The 15910-nt window shown below is 46.8% G+C and overlaps 1 protein-coding gene across 1 annotated transcript in view; it reads left to right on the forward strand.

The window, feature by feature from the left end:
• The window catches only part of arhgef17 (Rho guanine nucleotide exchange factor (GEF) 17), a 504936-nt gene that overhangs the window by 150034 nt on the left and 338992 nt on the right, over positions 1 to 15910 (forward strand). The gene's annotated exons all lie outside the window — the stretch shown is intronic.

Genomic DNA, 15910 nt, shown 5'->3' on the forward strand with positions numbered 1-15910 from the left:
AACCCGCATACTTTCGTATACCTTGTGGTTTGACACTACTGGGTATCTAAACTAATTTTACTACAGCCTGATTCAGGACATCATTTAGTCAGGCAACAAAAACAAATTTCCTCAATCCATAACTGTCCGCATGTACAAAGCACGCACACCCTCGGTAGCACATCATACTGTTAACAGGTTGCACTGTGAACCTCACAGTACAACCTGAAGGATCAAACCTTCCCTGCAAACCGTGGACAACCATCAACTGCCTCACGGTAGATGCTGCCACCTTCTCCATCGATGGAAAATTAAAGCATCCCCGTCATGCGACTGTGGAGCTCCTAATCAGACCCTGGAGCACATCATTGAGCCCTGCCCTCAGGAAATTCGCAAGCAGCCTACAAGATATCCACGCTGTTACACCGGAAGCTTTGGCCTGGATATCTGACTTAGATATTGATATCTTATTTGCTTTGCTACTACCATACGAAAGAAGACGACGACCAGATGCGACTATATATTTTTGTCATGCCGATTTAGTGCACGGGCGTACATTCTCGCTGCTTAATGTCGACGTGCGGTGTTTGCACGTGGAGTGCGTAGAAAGATGTGTTGGCTTGAGAAATGTTGTAAAAACTGGAGGATGAACTACACCTGTTTTTAAATATATTCTTTGAATCAGCCTGGTGCATAAATCACTCCCCTAAACTTAGAGGGCTTAGAATTAGGCTTCTGAGGGAGAAGGTTCTGGAACAGTTGTTACTGTGCTTTGAAAGTCTTTTTTTGTGCCTATTTTATCCTTTCTTCTCCTACCTTGTCTTGATTTTTCATTTATCTTCAGCTGGGAGCGTGGGCTAAGGATTTTCCCCCATACCTTCCTTACCAGCGCTGCTTTTTTACTTTCCCAGAAGGAAAAGAAACTTGCCTCGAAGGCGAAGAGACACTGGGGTACACTTTCGAAGTGTAGTCACTGTTGTAATTTAGGAAACGAGCAGCCAAGTCCCACAAACAGCAATGTGATAATGACCAAATAATCTGTTTTAGTTGAAGGATAAATATTGGCCAAAACTCCCCTGCTCTTCTTCGACATAGTGCCATGGGTTGTCCACCTGAGAAAGTAGACGGGGCCTCAGTTTAACGTCTCACCCGAAAGACGACACTCCCTCAGGATTGCACTGGACTCGAACCCACAACCTTCCCGCCTCAGTGGCGAGAGTGCGACCACTGAGCCACAGCTGATGTGGAGCACCAGGGCAATGGAGAGGAAGGCTGCACCTCCCAGTTCCTGAATCAGATACTGAACAATATCTGCCAAAAAGACAGAGGATGAGGAGATACCCCAAAGAATCCGTTGGTGGCACCTTCTTACTAATATAAGCAAAAAACAAGCAATTTTTGTATACTGATGCTTGTGGTTAAATGGTGCTTTCCTAGTGAGTAGAAGGCCCATTGTTTCTCATTACTGACAGTGGACAACATTAGGTGCAGCTTCTATTCCTTTATACATTGATGCACATATTCAGCAACAAAGATCAAGACATGAAGCTCATTCAGACCCCTGCCCCCCTTCCCCACCACCCCCCTCCCCCACCCACCACCACCATCAGTTTTCTGTAATTATAACCACAAGATGTAAATTACAAATGTGTATGATGTCTGATTTAAATCCTTTTAGCCTGACAGACCAGAATGAATGATATACCATGTAATCCCCATTAGACGCACCAGTAGTTGGGGCACGGCTTCTATCAGGCAGTTCGTAATGTGGCTCTGAAATACGGCACAGGCAGGATTATTTCTGGCTGCTTCCACATGTCGGACATCGCTGTTTAATCGGAGCTGGTATTGAGTCAAAGAGCTTGAAAACAAGCTGTCAGTCTGGCCCTGGCACGGCGGGAATAACTACATTTCAGTTCTGGCAAGCGCAGGCCACTTCCCAATGAACTGAACCAGAAATTTGAAGCCGTTTACTTTTTCCTGAATTGTTACTGTTTTTTTCCCCCCCCCCCTCTCCTCTGATTTTCTCGCTTTTCCTTTCCTGAAGGTGCTGGTTCATCATTGGGTACAGTCTCACAGGCACGTACAGCACACCAGTGCCGTGGCCAAGTGGTCATTCTTGATCCGTGAGTCTTGATAGAGAGGGGCGTCACAAATGAGCCTGATCTTGTCCTCACCCAATGTCCACAAATGTCCACCTTCTAGCGGGAATCATTGAATAGAAGGTAGGAGCGTGAACCAAGCTAATTTGTTTTCGTTCTCGCTATTTTGAGTGCTGGGGGCAATTGTATCTCCCTATCACCAACCAAACTAAACCAAGCTAACTCGGTACAGACCAGGGAGTCGACCTGGGCCTTATTCTGTGTAGACGGGCCAGTTCCACAGCAGTACATGTTTTTAGCAGTTGAGCCATCGGTGCGCTACCTTACCGTATTCTTTATATTCTCGATGATTATTAGTTACCGTCCTCCCGAGTGACTTAACCATTCCCTGCCTGAGAGCAGACGGGCAACCTCTTCCCAGACCTTTGCCAGAGGGAATCGGGGAGATGTGTAAGAACAGCAGGGTTAACCGGCCCTCACGTAACCAGCCCGCACCCACTGTGTTCGTTGCATTGATGCACCGTATGATTGGGAAGTCTTTTTGAAATGTTTTCTGTCTGCTATGGAACAGCAAAGGCAATAAAAGAAAAGCTCATCACCTTCTCAGAAACCAAATAAACATCTTTCATGGACTAAGAGTGTAAAAATAACACCTTTAAAACTCAAAGTAACCTAGAATATCACAGAATCACAACAGTGCAGATAGAGGCCATTTCGGCCCATCGAGCCTGCACCGCCACATATCCCACCCGATCCCCGTAACCCCTACACCAACACATATCCCACCTTATCCCCGTAAACCCACGTATTTAATCCCCCTAACACTAAGGGTCAATTTATCATAGCCAATCAACCTAACCCGCACATCTTTGGACTGTGGGAGGAAACCGGAGCACCCGGAGGAAACCCACGCAAACACGGGGAGAATGTGCAAACTCCACACAGACAGTCGCCTGAGGCCGGATTCGAACCCGGGTCCCTGGCGCTGTGAGGCAACAGTGCTAACCACTATGCCACCGTGCTGCCACTTGGAATGATTCAGCTGCTTAATTTAGATATGACGTATTCTGTCTATTGTTAACACAGGCAGTTAAATACAGGTATTTGGGTATATAAAGCCTCGTAAAAGTGGCACAGACTATCATTATATGTCTGTTCAGTGAGTTACACAGTAAACCATTACAATCCGGATTACCCCGGCCTGTTTTCCAATTGTTGGCCCCTCAGCAGTACGTAATTCATTCGTCTGATTTAACAAATTGAAAGAAAAGAGACATCAGGCAACAGAAAATACCAAAAATGTGCTGCCGCTTGGCCAGCATCTGCAAGTCACAGGTAGGTTAATGCTTCAGGTCTGTGGCCCTTCATCAGAGCACTTGGCTTGGTAAATTTACATCTCCACCACCAGGGCGGCGAGCTGATGGAGCAATCAGCCGCTCATTGTCGAGCCTGCCTGAAATTGGGCGGGTTCTACATTGGCGGACGGTCCACCCCACCAGACTACTGCCCAAGCGGTGAAAGTGAAAATTCACCCCTCTGGCTCCAATAAATGAAACATATTTGAGCATTTGGATTCAGGATGATGTCTCCTGTCTCCTAAATCAACAGACTCGATTGTATTAGGAAAGAAAATGTGGGATGAAACCGGGTCATGTGGCCTATCAAGCCCGCTCCTTCCACTGACTCGCGTACAATCTCATAGGAACAGGAGTAGGCCATTGAGCCCCTTGAGCCTGTTCCGCCATTCAGTGAGATCATGGCTGATCTGTGATCTAACTCCATCCACCTGCCTTTGGCCCATATCCCTTAATACCTTTGGTTAACAAAAAGCTATCAGTCTCAGATTTAAAATGAACAATTGATCTAGCATCAATTGCCGTTTGCAGAAGAGAGTTCCAAACTTCTACCACCCTTTGTGTGTAGAAGTGTTTCCTAATTTCACTCTTGAAAGGTCTGGCTCTAATCTTTAGACTTTGCCCCCTAGTCCTAGAATCCCCAACCAGCGGAAATAGTTTCTCTCTATCCACCCTATCTGTTCCCCTTAATATCTTGAAAACTTCGATCAGAGCACCCCTTAACCTTCTAAATTCTAGGGAATACAACCCTAATTTGAGTAATCTCTCCTCGTAACTTAACCCTTGAAGTCCAGGTATCATTTTGGTAAATCTATGCTACACTCCCTCCAAGGCCAATATATCCTTCCTAAGGTGTGGTGCCCAGAACTGCTCACAGTACTCCAGGTGTTTTATAAAGCTGCAGCATAACTTCTACCCCTTTGTATTCTAGTCCTCTAGATATAAAGGCCAGCATTCCTTTTGTGATTATTTTCTGTACCTGTCATGGAATCTATTCCACTTATTACATCGCTGAGGGAAAGCTCTGCAAAATTTCTCACCGAATATCAACACTTGGCTGCTTGCTTTGCACAACAGTACAGGAAGCACGGTGTTTTATGATGTATTTAACTATTTGTGTCTACTTATTCATTCAATCTCAGCCCTCTCCACCTCTTCCTGATGGAACTAATTGACACAACATTAAGGGGGAAAAATTCAATTGTTTGCACCTCCCGTTAGCGCCTTAAGAGGGCGCAAAGCAACTAGCGCCTGGGCGCGGCAATGTTTGCGCCGCTCGCGAAATGAACTAGACATTTTGCGGCGGCGCTAAACACCACCGCCACGATCTCCTGCGCCGGCAGATCATGACGTCAGTTGAGTGTGCAACGCCCCAGTAGTGCCCTGGACCGGATATTGAGTGGCCCCCCTTGCCTTACCGCCTGCTGTTAGCAGCGACAGGTTGTGGGGAGCGTTTTGCAGTCAGAAAGGGACTGGGGGAGCGCTATTTAAAGGTAACCGCTTCCTGCCTTTTTTTGTTGGTGACATTTTTGCACCACGCATTCTGAGAGAGGGAGAGACTCAACGCTGTGTGAAGGAGTTTTGGGTACTGAGCAGCACTTTGCAGGTTCATTTTGATTTGCCCTTCCTTGCTTCGCCAGCGCTCTGAGGTAGCGCCTCGCTCCTCGGCCTTTGCGCCTTAAGACAGGTGTGAAGCACCTGATTTAGCGCTAAACTTTGCGCACGGCCGATAATGGCGCCCCAAACGGGGCGATACTGAATTTTTCCCCCTAACTGTTTTCACCAGGAGACCGCTTGACATATCCACGGCTGCTGAGTTCTGATTAATCTCTTTGTTAATTCCCTGACAAATCAATTGTAATCATAAAGAACATGACAAAGAACTTCTAACAGTACAAGGAATGGAGACGTTACCTGGTGTGTGAGGGGGACGGATGGCTGTCGTAATTCCCCAACTGCGGCTAATAAATGGCTTTGTAGAAAAAAATCTGTTTGAATTTGGCCTATCTGATAAAAGCTTAGTGTGGGTGTCGTTATTTGTGTGGCTGATGAACACTAAGGGAGAAACATTCGGTCGCGCCCCCTTTGGGGCGCTAACTTCGCCGGGGTGCTACTTTTAGCGCCCTGAAAAAGTTAGCACCCCTGCGCCGTAAATTGAGTGGTAGTGCCCCGAGTGTCAGCATATAGCGGCGTGGTATTATAGGCCTCTCTCCCCTGATTAAAGAGGACGGGCCTAGCGCAGCGCACACTGGGGCCTTGCTGGACCACCGGGGAGCAGGGTGCTGGGAAAACAGCCCGGCACTCGAGAGGAGGAGGAGGCGACAGGGGGCAGATGCTGGTAGGCGGCCCAAATAAAATGGCCGCCCGGTACCTGCCCTTTAACTTGCGCCACCCTGGCCACAAAAACACTACCCTGACCCTGTCGGACATATCGTCCGGCGGTAGGTCAGGGGGCGCAACTGAAGTTTGTGGCCGGGGCGCTGCGCACGGCGATGTCGCCACCGGCGGAGGCGCAGCGCTGCGGGTGCTACCGGTTACCGCCGCCGCTAACCTCCCGCTGAATTTCGCGGGAGGCGTTAGCGGCACCGCACCCAGAAGTTCGGGGCTTTGCATCCCATTAGCACCTCCCCGAGGCGCAAAGCACCCCAATTTTTCCCCCTAAATCTGTTATTAAAATCTCTGATCAGCTGGCTAATTGAAACAAAGTTGGGCTCAGCTCAGATCAGGAGGGAAGGAACATATCCAAGTAAAAAGCGTCTTTCAGTGATTTAAATTACAGAGCGCTGTCGACTGCACACGTGTGATTTCCCCCCTTGGCCGCACTCCTGCCTGAGTATAAACAGCAGCATCTGGAGGGAACTGCCAGGCGGGTCTACAATCTGCTGTTTGGTTAAGGCCCCCTATTCCGCAAATGCAAAGGCACGTCCCATGCATTTACGTCCTGGGTTTCCATTTTACTCAGCTGTGGCTGGCACTCACGCTGACTATATAAAAAGAGGGAAGAGTCATGCACGGAGTTTGCTGTGAGCAGACCAGGGCCAGAAAACTCGGCAATGTAAAAGCATCTTTGAGCTGTAAGTTCTGACTGGCTTCATAGTTCCAGCTGCTTTGAATTAAGGCACCTTCGACAGGGTGTGATGTCATGTCCTTCATTTGCAGTTTGGACGAAAGACTCCCACTTCTAAATGTGGCTCTGTACTGGCTTAGAAACATTGAGGGGAATTTTAACCCTCAACTCCCAATGGCTCACTTAAGTAATACATGGGGACTGAGGTCTAGCACCCTTTACAGAAACCCTGGCTAAATCAGCGAGCTCCATGGAACAGTTGACTGCCCAGTGCAAAACTAAATCATATAGACGACCAGGGAACCTGGGTCATTTCCCCGAGTCATCGGAAGAACTGGGTCTAATTTTAGTATGATGCTCTAAAGTTATCACTCAAATTCTGTAGATTAAGATATTTGAAATTCATATTGTTGTCAGCTATGGCTCAGTTGGTAGCACACTCGCCTCTGAGTTGGAAGGTTGTGGGTTCAAGTCCCACTCCAGAGACTTGAGCACAAAAATCTAGGCTGACACTCCAGTGCAGTGCTGAGGGAGCGCTGCATTGTCGGAGGTGCCATCTTTCGGGTGAGACGTTAAACCGAGGCCCCGTCTGCTCTCTCAGGTGAACGTAAAAGATCCCATGGCACTGTTTCGAAGAAGAGCAGGGGAGTTAACCCTAGTGTTCCAGCCCTCAACCAACATAACAAAAACAGATTATCTGGTCATTATCACATTGCTGTTTGTGGGAGCTTGCTGTGCGCAAATCAGCTGCCACGTTTCCTACATTACAACAGTGACAATACTTCATTGGTTGTAAAGCGCGATTTTTAAAGATATTTAGGGGGACAAATTCAGTATCGCCCCGTTTGGGGCGCGATTATTGGCCGGGCGCAAAGTTTAGCGCCTGCCGCTAATTATCGCCTCCGACTGCAAACTTGGCTTTTATCGCCCCTGGAGGTGATTGGAACACTAAATCAGGCGCTTCAAACCTGTCTTAAGGCGCAAAGGCCGAGGAGCGAGGTGCTACCTCAGAGCGCTGGCGAAGCTCATGTGATGTCAGTCAGCAATGGAACACAGAAACACTGGCGCTGGCTAGTTGTTAAAGGGGAGGGTCGATCTTGCTCTCCCTGCTCATTGCAGCCTTGAATCTCGGCCTGGAGAGACCTGTACATCAAATCTGTCGGAAAGAACAATGGAGAGGCCCAGGGAAAGAGCTCAGAGTGCAGCCCCCATAGTCTCTTCTAAATTGATGCAAGGAAGATCAAATCAGAAAGAACCTGCAAAGTGCTGCTCAGTACCCAAAACTCCTCAACACAACTTTGAATATCTCCTGCAGTCTCTCTCACTCAGAATGTGTGGTGCAAAAATTTCGCCGACAAAAAAAGGCAGGAAGCCGTCGCCTTTAAATAGTGCTCCCCCAGTCCTTTCCCGACTGCAAAACGCTCCTCTCAACCTGTTGTTGCTAGTGGCAGGCGGTAAGACAGGGGGCGCCACTCAATATCCGGTCCGTGGCGCTACCGGGGCGTTGCACACTCGACTGACGTCACGATCTGCGGGCGCAGGAGATCGTGGCGGTAGTGTTTAGCGCCGCCACAAAATGTCTAGTCAATTTCGTGAGCGGGGCAAACATCGCCGCACCCAGGCGCTAGTTGTTTTGCACCCCATTAGCGCCCTCTTAAGGTGCAAACGGGAGGCGCAAACCAACCAAATTTTTCCCCCTTAATCTATTAACAGTTTGGACTAAAGACTCCCACCTTTCACTTTTTGTTGCACTTTTATCTAATTTCCATGATGGTAAGTCTACTGTTTACAAGCAGATTTTGTACTGGTGCATGTTTAGATGGGATTCTAGGAGACCAGTGTCTAACAGGATCTGCTAGTACGATAGCAAAATACTGCAGATGTTGGAAATCCGAAATAACAACAGAAAATGCTGGAAAAACTCAGCAGGTCAGGCAACATCCGTGGAGAGAAATTTGAGTTGACGTTTCGGGTTGGACCCTTCTTCAAAACTGGAAAGAAAAGAAACTAGATCGGAGGCAGGGCTGCGATCGGACAAAAGAATAAAAGAAACAAAAGAAGTAAAAGAGATTAGAAGCTAGACGAGATGGTAATAGGCTGGGATTAGGTGTAAAGTGTACTGGCAGGGCAAAAGATAGCTGCCAGGTGTGAGAGAGAAACAAAAGGAAAGGGGGGGGGGAAAGGAGTGGAACAATTACAAGAGAAAATGAAATGGGGGCCGAGCTTATGATCTGAAATTGTTGAACTCGATATTGAGTCCGGAAGGCTGCAGAGTGCCTAATCGGAAGATGATTTGCTGTTCCTCGAGTTTACGTTGAGCTTCCGTGGAACAATACAAGAGGCCAAGGACGGTGAGGTCCGAGTGGGAATGGAGCAGTGAATTAAAATGACAGGCGACCGGAAGCTCGGGGTCACCCTTACGGACTGAACGAAGGTGTTCCGCAAAGCGGTCACCCACTCTGCGTTTGGTCTCCCCAATGTAGAGGAGACCGCATCGTGAGCAGCGAATACAGTATACTAGATTGCGAGAAGTACAAGTAAATCGCTGTTTCACCTGGAAGGGGTGTTTGGGGCCCTGGACAGTGGGAAGGGGGGAGGTATAGGGGCAGGTGTTACATCTCCTCCGCTTGCACGGGAAGGTGCCAGGCGAAGAGGAAGGGCTGTTTGGGGTGATAGAGGAGTGGACTAGGGTGTCTCGGAGGGAGCGGTCCCTGCGGAATGCTGAAAGGGGAGGGGAGGGGAAGATACGTTTGGTGGTGGGATCACTTTGGAGGTAGCAGAAATGCCGGAGGATAATCCGTTGAATGTGGAGGCTGGTGGGGTGAAAGGTGAGGACAAGGGGAACCCTATCGTGGTTCCGGGAGGGAGGGGCAGGGGTGAGGGCAGAAGTGCGGGAGATAGAACTGACACGGTCGAGGGCAGTGTCAAGAAGTTTTGAAGAAGGGTCCAACCCGAAACGTCAACTCAAATTTCTCTCCACGGATGTTGCCTGACCTGCTGAGTTTTTCCAGCATTTTCTGTTGTTTAACAGGATCTGCTGCTGGGTTACACGAGCTGGATTTAATAAGTTTAAAACCGGGAGCTGCCTCATGGACACTGGTCTCCTGAAATCCGACCTAAACATGCGCCATTATAAAAGCAGCATTGGCAAGGTTGCTATGACGTTGCAAGTTTGATGCTGGATACGGGGGTTGATATTTTCACCATGCCTGTACAAACTGTGCTCTCAGACTTCTGTTATATTGACATCCCTGCATGAATAATCCCTGCCAAATGAACTTGAAGAAATATATCTCTACAGAGTAAACTCTTATACTGATGTATTCTCTGTGCCTAACATTGCCTGAGGGTGGGGCTTTGCTGTTGTCCCATTCATAGAAATACATAGAAGTTGTAACACAGAAACCGGCCGTTCAGCCCAACCGGATCGTGTCAGTACTTACCCTCCACACACACACAAATCAATGTTCCCTGTAAACTGCACTTTGTTCTGCATGGCCTGTTTCTTTTAGTGTGCGGTGCCTTTAAATTTCCGTGCATTCACAATGGAGATGCTGTTTTTGAATGGCCTGTGTGGGACCTTTCCCAGGGAACATTGGTGCAAATAGTTCTAATCTTATTTACCAACCCCCCTCCCTCCATTTCCATATCCCTTCAATGCCTTTTCCTTCATCCACCTATCCAATCTAATCTTGAATGTTGATCTGCCTCATCCACTAATCCTGGAAGTGAATTCCACAGCCTCACAAATCTCTGTGTAAAGAAGTTCCTCCTGCCCTCTGTTCTAGATGTCCTGCATTTAATCTTGTATATATGGATCCTCATTCTTGTTACCCATACAGAAGAGGGTGCAGCATCAATGTCTTGCATATAAGGTAAAGTAGACCATCGTGGATATTGAAAATCTTGGAGAAAAATGCCCTTCACGTGCTGAGTGGAGTGAAATCTTAAACACACTTATAAAGAACGCAATTGTGATTCTGCTACACATAGGGCACATCGGAAATCTTCTCCTTTGAGTTTTTGAAACTTTTAATGATATCCTATGCGAGGGACTTTTATTTAAAGTGGAAGTTTTAGATGATTGAAGATGCAAATTGGATTACTAATTGGTTAGAAGGTAGCAAATGGAGAGCTGTTTATAAATGCTAATAAGGCAGCTGTGGCCACCAGAGTCTCCCGGGGATCAGTCCTGAAGCCCTCACTGCACATATTTATCAATGACCTTGATGAAACTCTAGCAAGTGGAATATCTTCAAATTGTTTTGGAAAAAAGAATATTTCAAGAAGATGAATATTGTTCAAAGTGGTCGACTGACATTTACCAGCTGGACGCTATCTGGATTGAGGTGGGACACTTATCACTGAGAACTGTGCTGCCCCGTATCTTAATGTGCTGTGTGATGTGGTCAGAAGCCAGTCAGACCAGGTTAGCCCCAGATTCAATCCCTGGTTTGTACTGACTGACCTTAGCTAGGTGGTGGTGAGGTGTTAAAATTGGTGCCCTGGGGCAAGAAAGCGGAAAATTCTTCCATGGTTTCTACTGATGAGCCACTGTCTGACTAGAAAGTAATGCGTGACTGTGCGTCTGTCAGGTCGAGGGCAGGGTCAGACTTCGCTGTGAGGCATCCTGTGGTGAAGTACCAAGGAGCTGTGTGTGCCTGTGGAACTGTCTCCCAGACGTGGTCACTGCCTTCAGGAAAGGGGGATGAGAAAAGAGAAGAAAATGGAAGGAAGAAAACACTGAAAGCAGTAAAGTATTACATATTGGGACTAAAAATAGGAAATGTGATCAATAAATAATAATTATTTAAAGCAGAGGTTCGCAAACTGTTTTTGCGGCGTACCCTTTTGGAGATTCATGTCCGGTGTGCATTCCTCTTTTTCTAAGAAACAGTGGCAGGCGTAAAATGGACGGTAGCGGATTGGCCGCCTTTTATATACCCTGCCCAATTTTCCTCTCCACTAACTAAATTAGACAGGATAATTGGGCGGGGTGTACAATAGGTGGCCGATCCACTACTGCCTGTTTTGCGCCCGTGCCAAAGTTGAAAGTTCCACCTAGTACTTTATTTTCTTGGCTAACATAACATGGTACAGTAATAGCGGTACCACTGCCAAACTGTTTTCGGGTCCAGAATTCAGTTTCCTCCTTACATCTGCTCTGTTACTAAGACTGCCTTTCCTTCCTCTGCAATATTGCCCATCTCCATCACTACCTTGTTCCACCCAAACTCGAATTCATGCCTTCCTCACTTCAAGGTTCAACATTTCTAGTGTGCTTACCTAGCCAACCTCTTTCCCGCACCCCTCCACAAGCTTCAGCTTATCTAAAATATTGCAGTCTGTATCCTCATCCACACTAAGACCTGCATTTTCCATCATCCCGTCTTGTCCAAGCTTCACTAACTCCCCATGCCTCAGTGAGTTGACTTTCAAGATCTTGTCCCCACCTTGTCTTTACCCCATACCACCTTAGTGATTTCCTCCAGCCTCATGTCCCCACAAGCATCCTCTGCTCCTCTAACACTGGGTTTCTGCTTGTCCCTTGCTCCCTCAGTTCCTCTAACACTGGGTTTCTGCTTGTCCCTTGCTCCCTCAGTTCCTCTAACACTGGGTTTCTGCTTGTCCCTTGCTCCCTCTGCTCCTCCAACACTGGGTTTCTGCTTGCCCCTTGCTCCCTCAGTTCCTCTAACACTGGGTTTCTGCTTGTCCCTTGCTCCCTCAGTTCCTCTAACACTGGGTTTCTGCTTGTCCCTTGCTCCCTCAGTTCCTCTAACACTGGGTTTCTGCTTGTCCCTTGCTCCCTCAGCTCCTCTAACACTGGGTTTCTGCTTGTCCCTTGCTCCCTCAGCTCCTCTAACACTGGGTTTCTGCTTGTCCCTTGCTCCCTCAGTTCCTCTAACACTGGGTTTCTGCTTGTCCCTTGCTCCCTCAGTTCCTCTAACACTGGGTTTCTGCTTGTCCCTTGCTCCCACAGTTCCTCTAACACTGGGTTTCTGCTTGCCCCTTGCTCCCTCAGTTCCTCTAACACTGGGTTTCTGCTTGTCCCTTGCTCCCTCAGTTCCTCTAACACTGGGTTTCTGCTTGTCCCTTGCTCCCTCAGTTCCTCTAACACTGGGTTTCTGCTTGTCCCTTGCTCCCTCAGCTCCTCTAACACTGGGTTTCTGCTTGTCCCTTGCTCCCACAGTTCCTCTAACACTGGGTTTCTGCTTGTCCTTTGCTCCCTCAGTTCCTCTGGCAGTGGGTTTCTGCTTGTCCCTTGCTCCCGCAGTTCCTCTAACAGTGGGTTTCTTGTCCACCGCTCGTCTAACACTGGCCTTCTCTGTGTCCCCGGCACCCTCCAATCCACCTTTGACGGCCATGCATTCAGGTGGTGTGCTTCTGCCATCTGGTATAGCTCCCTCCACCTTGTCACTGATCACCCTGTTTTTAAAAACCCTCTCAAAGCTTCCTTTCCAAACATGCCTTTGCTATATCACCCTAACCCTCTCCATTTCCCCCTTCTCCCGCCCCCCCCCCCACCACCACCTCCTGCTTGATGTCTATTTATTTTCCTCCTGAATGTAAAACATTTGAAACATCTTCATAAGAGAGATTCAAGTGTTTGAAGTTGAATAATCTGTTTGCGTCCACATGGTCATTTCTTGCAACATGTTAAAACTGATGTATTTTCGTCTCTTCTTGGTTCTCTTTTCTCCAATGAAAACAAGTTGAATTCTGTAAGACTTTTTTCATAACTTAAAAATAATATTTCCTGGAATAATACATGCTGCCCTTCTCTGAACCCTCTTCAACATAGTACTGACCCTCTGAAGGTGAACTGCATAAAAAGTATTCCAAATATGGTTTCACCAGTGACCTATATAAGGTTATGAAAGAGCAGTACTTGCTAGTTTATGTGAGTCACACAATAACATTAGCTGAAAACAGAAAGTGTTTCCCTAAATACATTGAAATGCATAATTTTAAAATAAAATTTCTGATTTGGATATTCTATTGTTGAAAATAAACAGCTATAGCAATGTGGGAGTTCTGTGTATTGCAAACAGCTGTATCGATGTTTGGCAGGTCACAGAGGAAACACTTCTCTTGGAGCTGGACTCACTATAGTCCAAAGCTGTGCAGACCAATGGACTGGGTGTGAAAGCGGATGTCTGTGCTAGGGTTCATCCTCTACAGTATCTGGGCTGTTCTTCCACTGCAAGACTACGACTGGAATTGAAAGCACACAACCTAAGTTACCATGTTTATATCCCAAGAACTCAAGAGCTGGTGCAGTTGCACCTCAACATTCTTTATCAATCCAAAAAGTCCACACACAATCCCAATGGTGAAGCTTCACAAATTACATTCCTCCCTCTGGAACTCTCACAGACAGTGTCACTGACTGGAACTCTGCCTCTTGCACAGAAGTTTAAGCACAGAATTAACCGTCATATGTGTGGATGTCAGGTTAAGATATGATCTGGCTCAACTCTAATGCATTTCCAGTTGAACACCTACTGATGGTCATTAACATGGGTCGTCTGTAGACAAGGGGCTATAAAATCGTGTCGGGCGGTGATGATAAACGGGCGGTATTGGATCGGCCACCTGTTATACACCGCCTGATATTCAGTTCCATTGACTGCAATAGAACTGAATATCAGGCGCTGTGTATAACTGAATATCAGGCGCTGTGTATAACTGAATATCAGGCGCTGTGTATAACTGAATATCAAGCGCTGTGTATAACTGGCGGCCAATCCGATACCGCCCATTTTTCGCCACCGTCCGAGACGCATTTCTAGGCCAAGGTATCTAAAAGTAGCTGGTGGTACCCATAGTTGTACATCTCAACAAGGAGTCAATGCTTTCAGGAGAGGAGGGGAGAAAACTCCATCAAACATGTCAACACTTCATAATCGGAAAACCATATGTAAACATTTTGCCATGGTTTGTTGATGAACCAATTGAACCATTTCTTCCCCTCAGTAATTGCCATTTTGAATTGTCCAAAATCAAGTTTTAAACACAATAAAATGTCAAAATTACCTATTTCACAACAGTATAATTAAATTTGCTTACTGCATTCTTTTTTGTGTCTTTTACTATCTTCATTAAAGTTTTTACTTCAAGGCCTCAGCTTGCCTCAAAAGCCTGAACTGTGAGTGAAGATTTTCACCCCACAACAATGGGACAGGACGTTTAACTACATTTCTGTATTCTGAGCCTGTAAAGTTTGCAGAATTTCCCAGAATGCCTCCGCCAGAGGTTCTCATCTCTGTTGTGGTGATCACATCAGCTGCAAACCTAAGGCCTAACATTCATAGAAACATAGACGATGGGAGCAGGAGTAGGCCATTCGGCCCCTCGAGCCTGCTCCGCCATTCAATGTGATCATGGCTGATCATCCAAATTCAGTACCCTCTCCCTGCTTTCTCCCCATATCCCTTGATCCCCTTAGCCTCAGTGTTCTTGGTATTCCGTTTTGGTGTACATCCCCTGTCAAAATGTCTGCAACCAGACCACGTGCACAATTAGAAATGGAATCGTTGTGGGCTTGGAAGACCTGGCCTAGAAATTCGGCCTAGCACCACCCGTTCTTCGGGGGCTAACTGACCTACTAAGGTCCCAATATGGCAGCCAGGAAGCGTGCGCATATTTCCAGCTGGGTGTTCGCCGCCCGCCCTATTGGTAAAGGTGGATGCGCTGTTGTCAGGAGCGCAGGTCTGGATTATTTAAAGAGGAGAACATTTTATTTAAATTATTGATCTGCGCTTCTCGCTGGACCTGGTTTCAATTTTCGAAAGCTGTAAGAGCTTCACTCGTTTACATGCTGCTTGGGTCAATAGTAACAGGCGTGTGCAGTAGATTGCGGACGGGATCTGATTTCTAGCCATAGTGTTTCCTTTAACCACAATAATGACCATCTTGCTCATGAGTGAAGAAACATAATAAGTAAAGATGTGATTGAGGTTGACATATTTTTCATATCCTGGTATTTCTATAAATAGGGCAGAAACATGTTAGGAATTTCCAGTACTTTCACATTTATATATAAAAAAAATGATTCACCCTGACTGTTCTGTCCTAACAATGATTTATACCAGAGATGCAGACACAGGATACAAGTTTTCTACCTAAAGGAATTTAGGAATGTGATATCGTCAGTACATTTATCATAGCTTGACACATGCAGCCAGCAAGATTGAACCCTTTTTATGGGTCCATTTTATTTTGGGTTACAGTTGTTTGCGGCTTTTTCTTTAATGCTCTTGATTCAATCGGGAAGAGGCTTGAGTCTTGAAGAGTCATGGGAGAGAATGGGTTGCCTTTTTAATTTCTCCTGAACAGGGGTAGCGTAGATTTTTTACTAATGTTGTGATCTTGAGCTGAAATGAACAGGCTTGTGTGGCTGGCCA

The sequence above is a fragment of the Somniosus microcephalus genome, chromosome 10 (genome assembly GCF_052327205.1).
Source record: "Somniosus microcephalus isolate GS21.2 chromosome 10, FLI_Smic_1.0, whole genome shotgun sequence".
NCBI classification, from domain to species: Eukaryota; Metazoa; Chordata; class Chondrichthyes; order Squaliformes; family Somniosidae; genus Somniosus; species Somniosus microcephalus.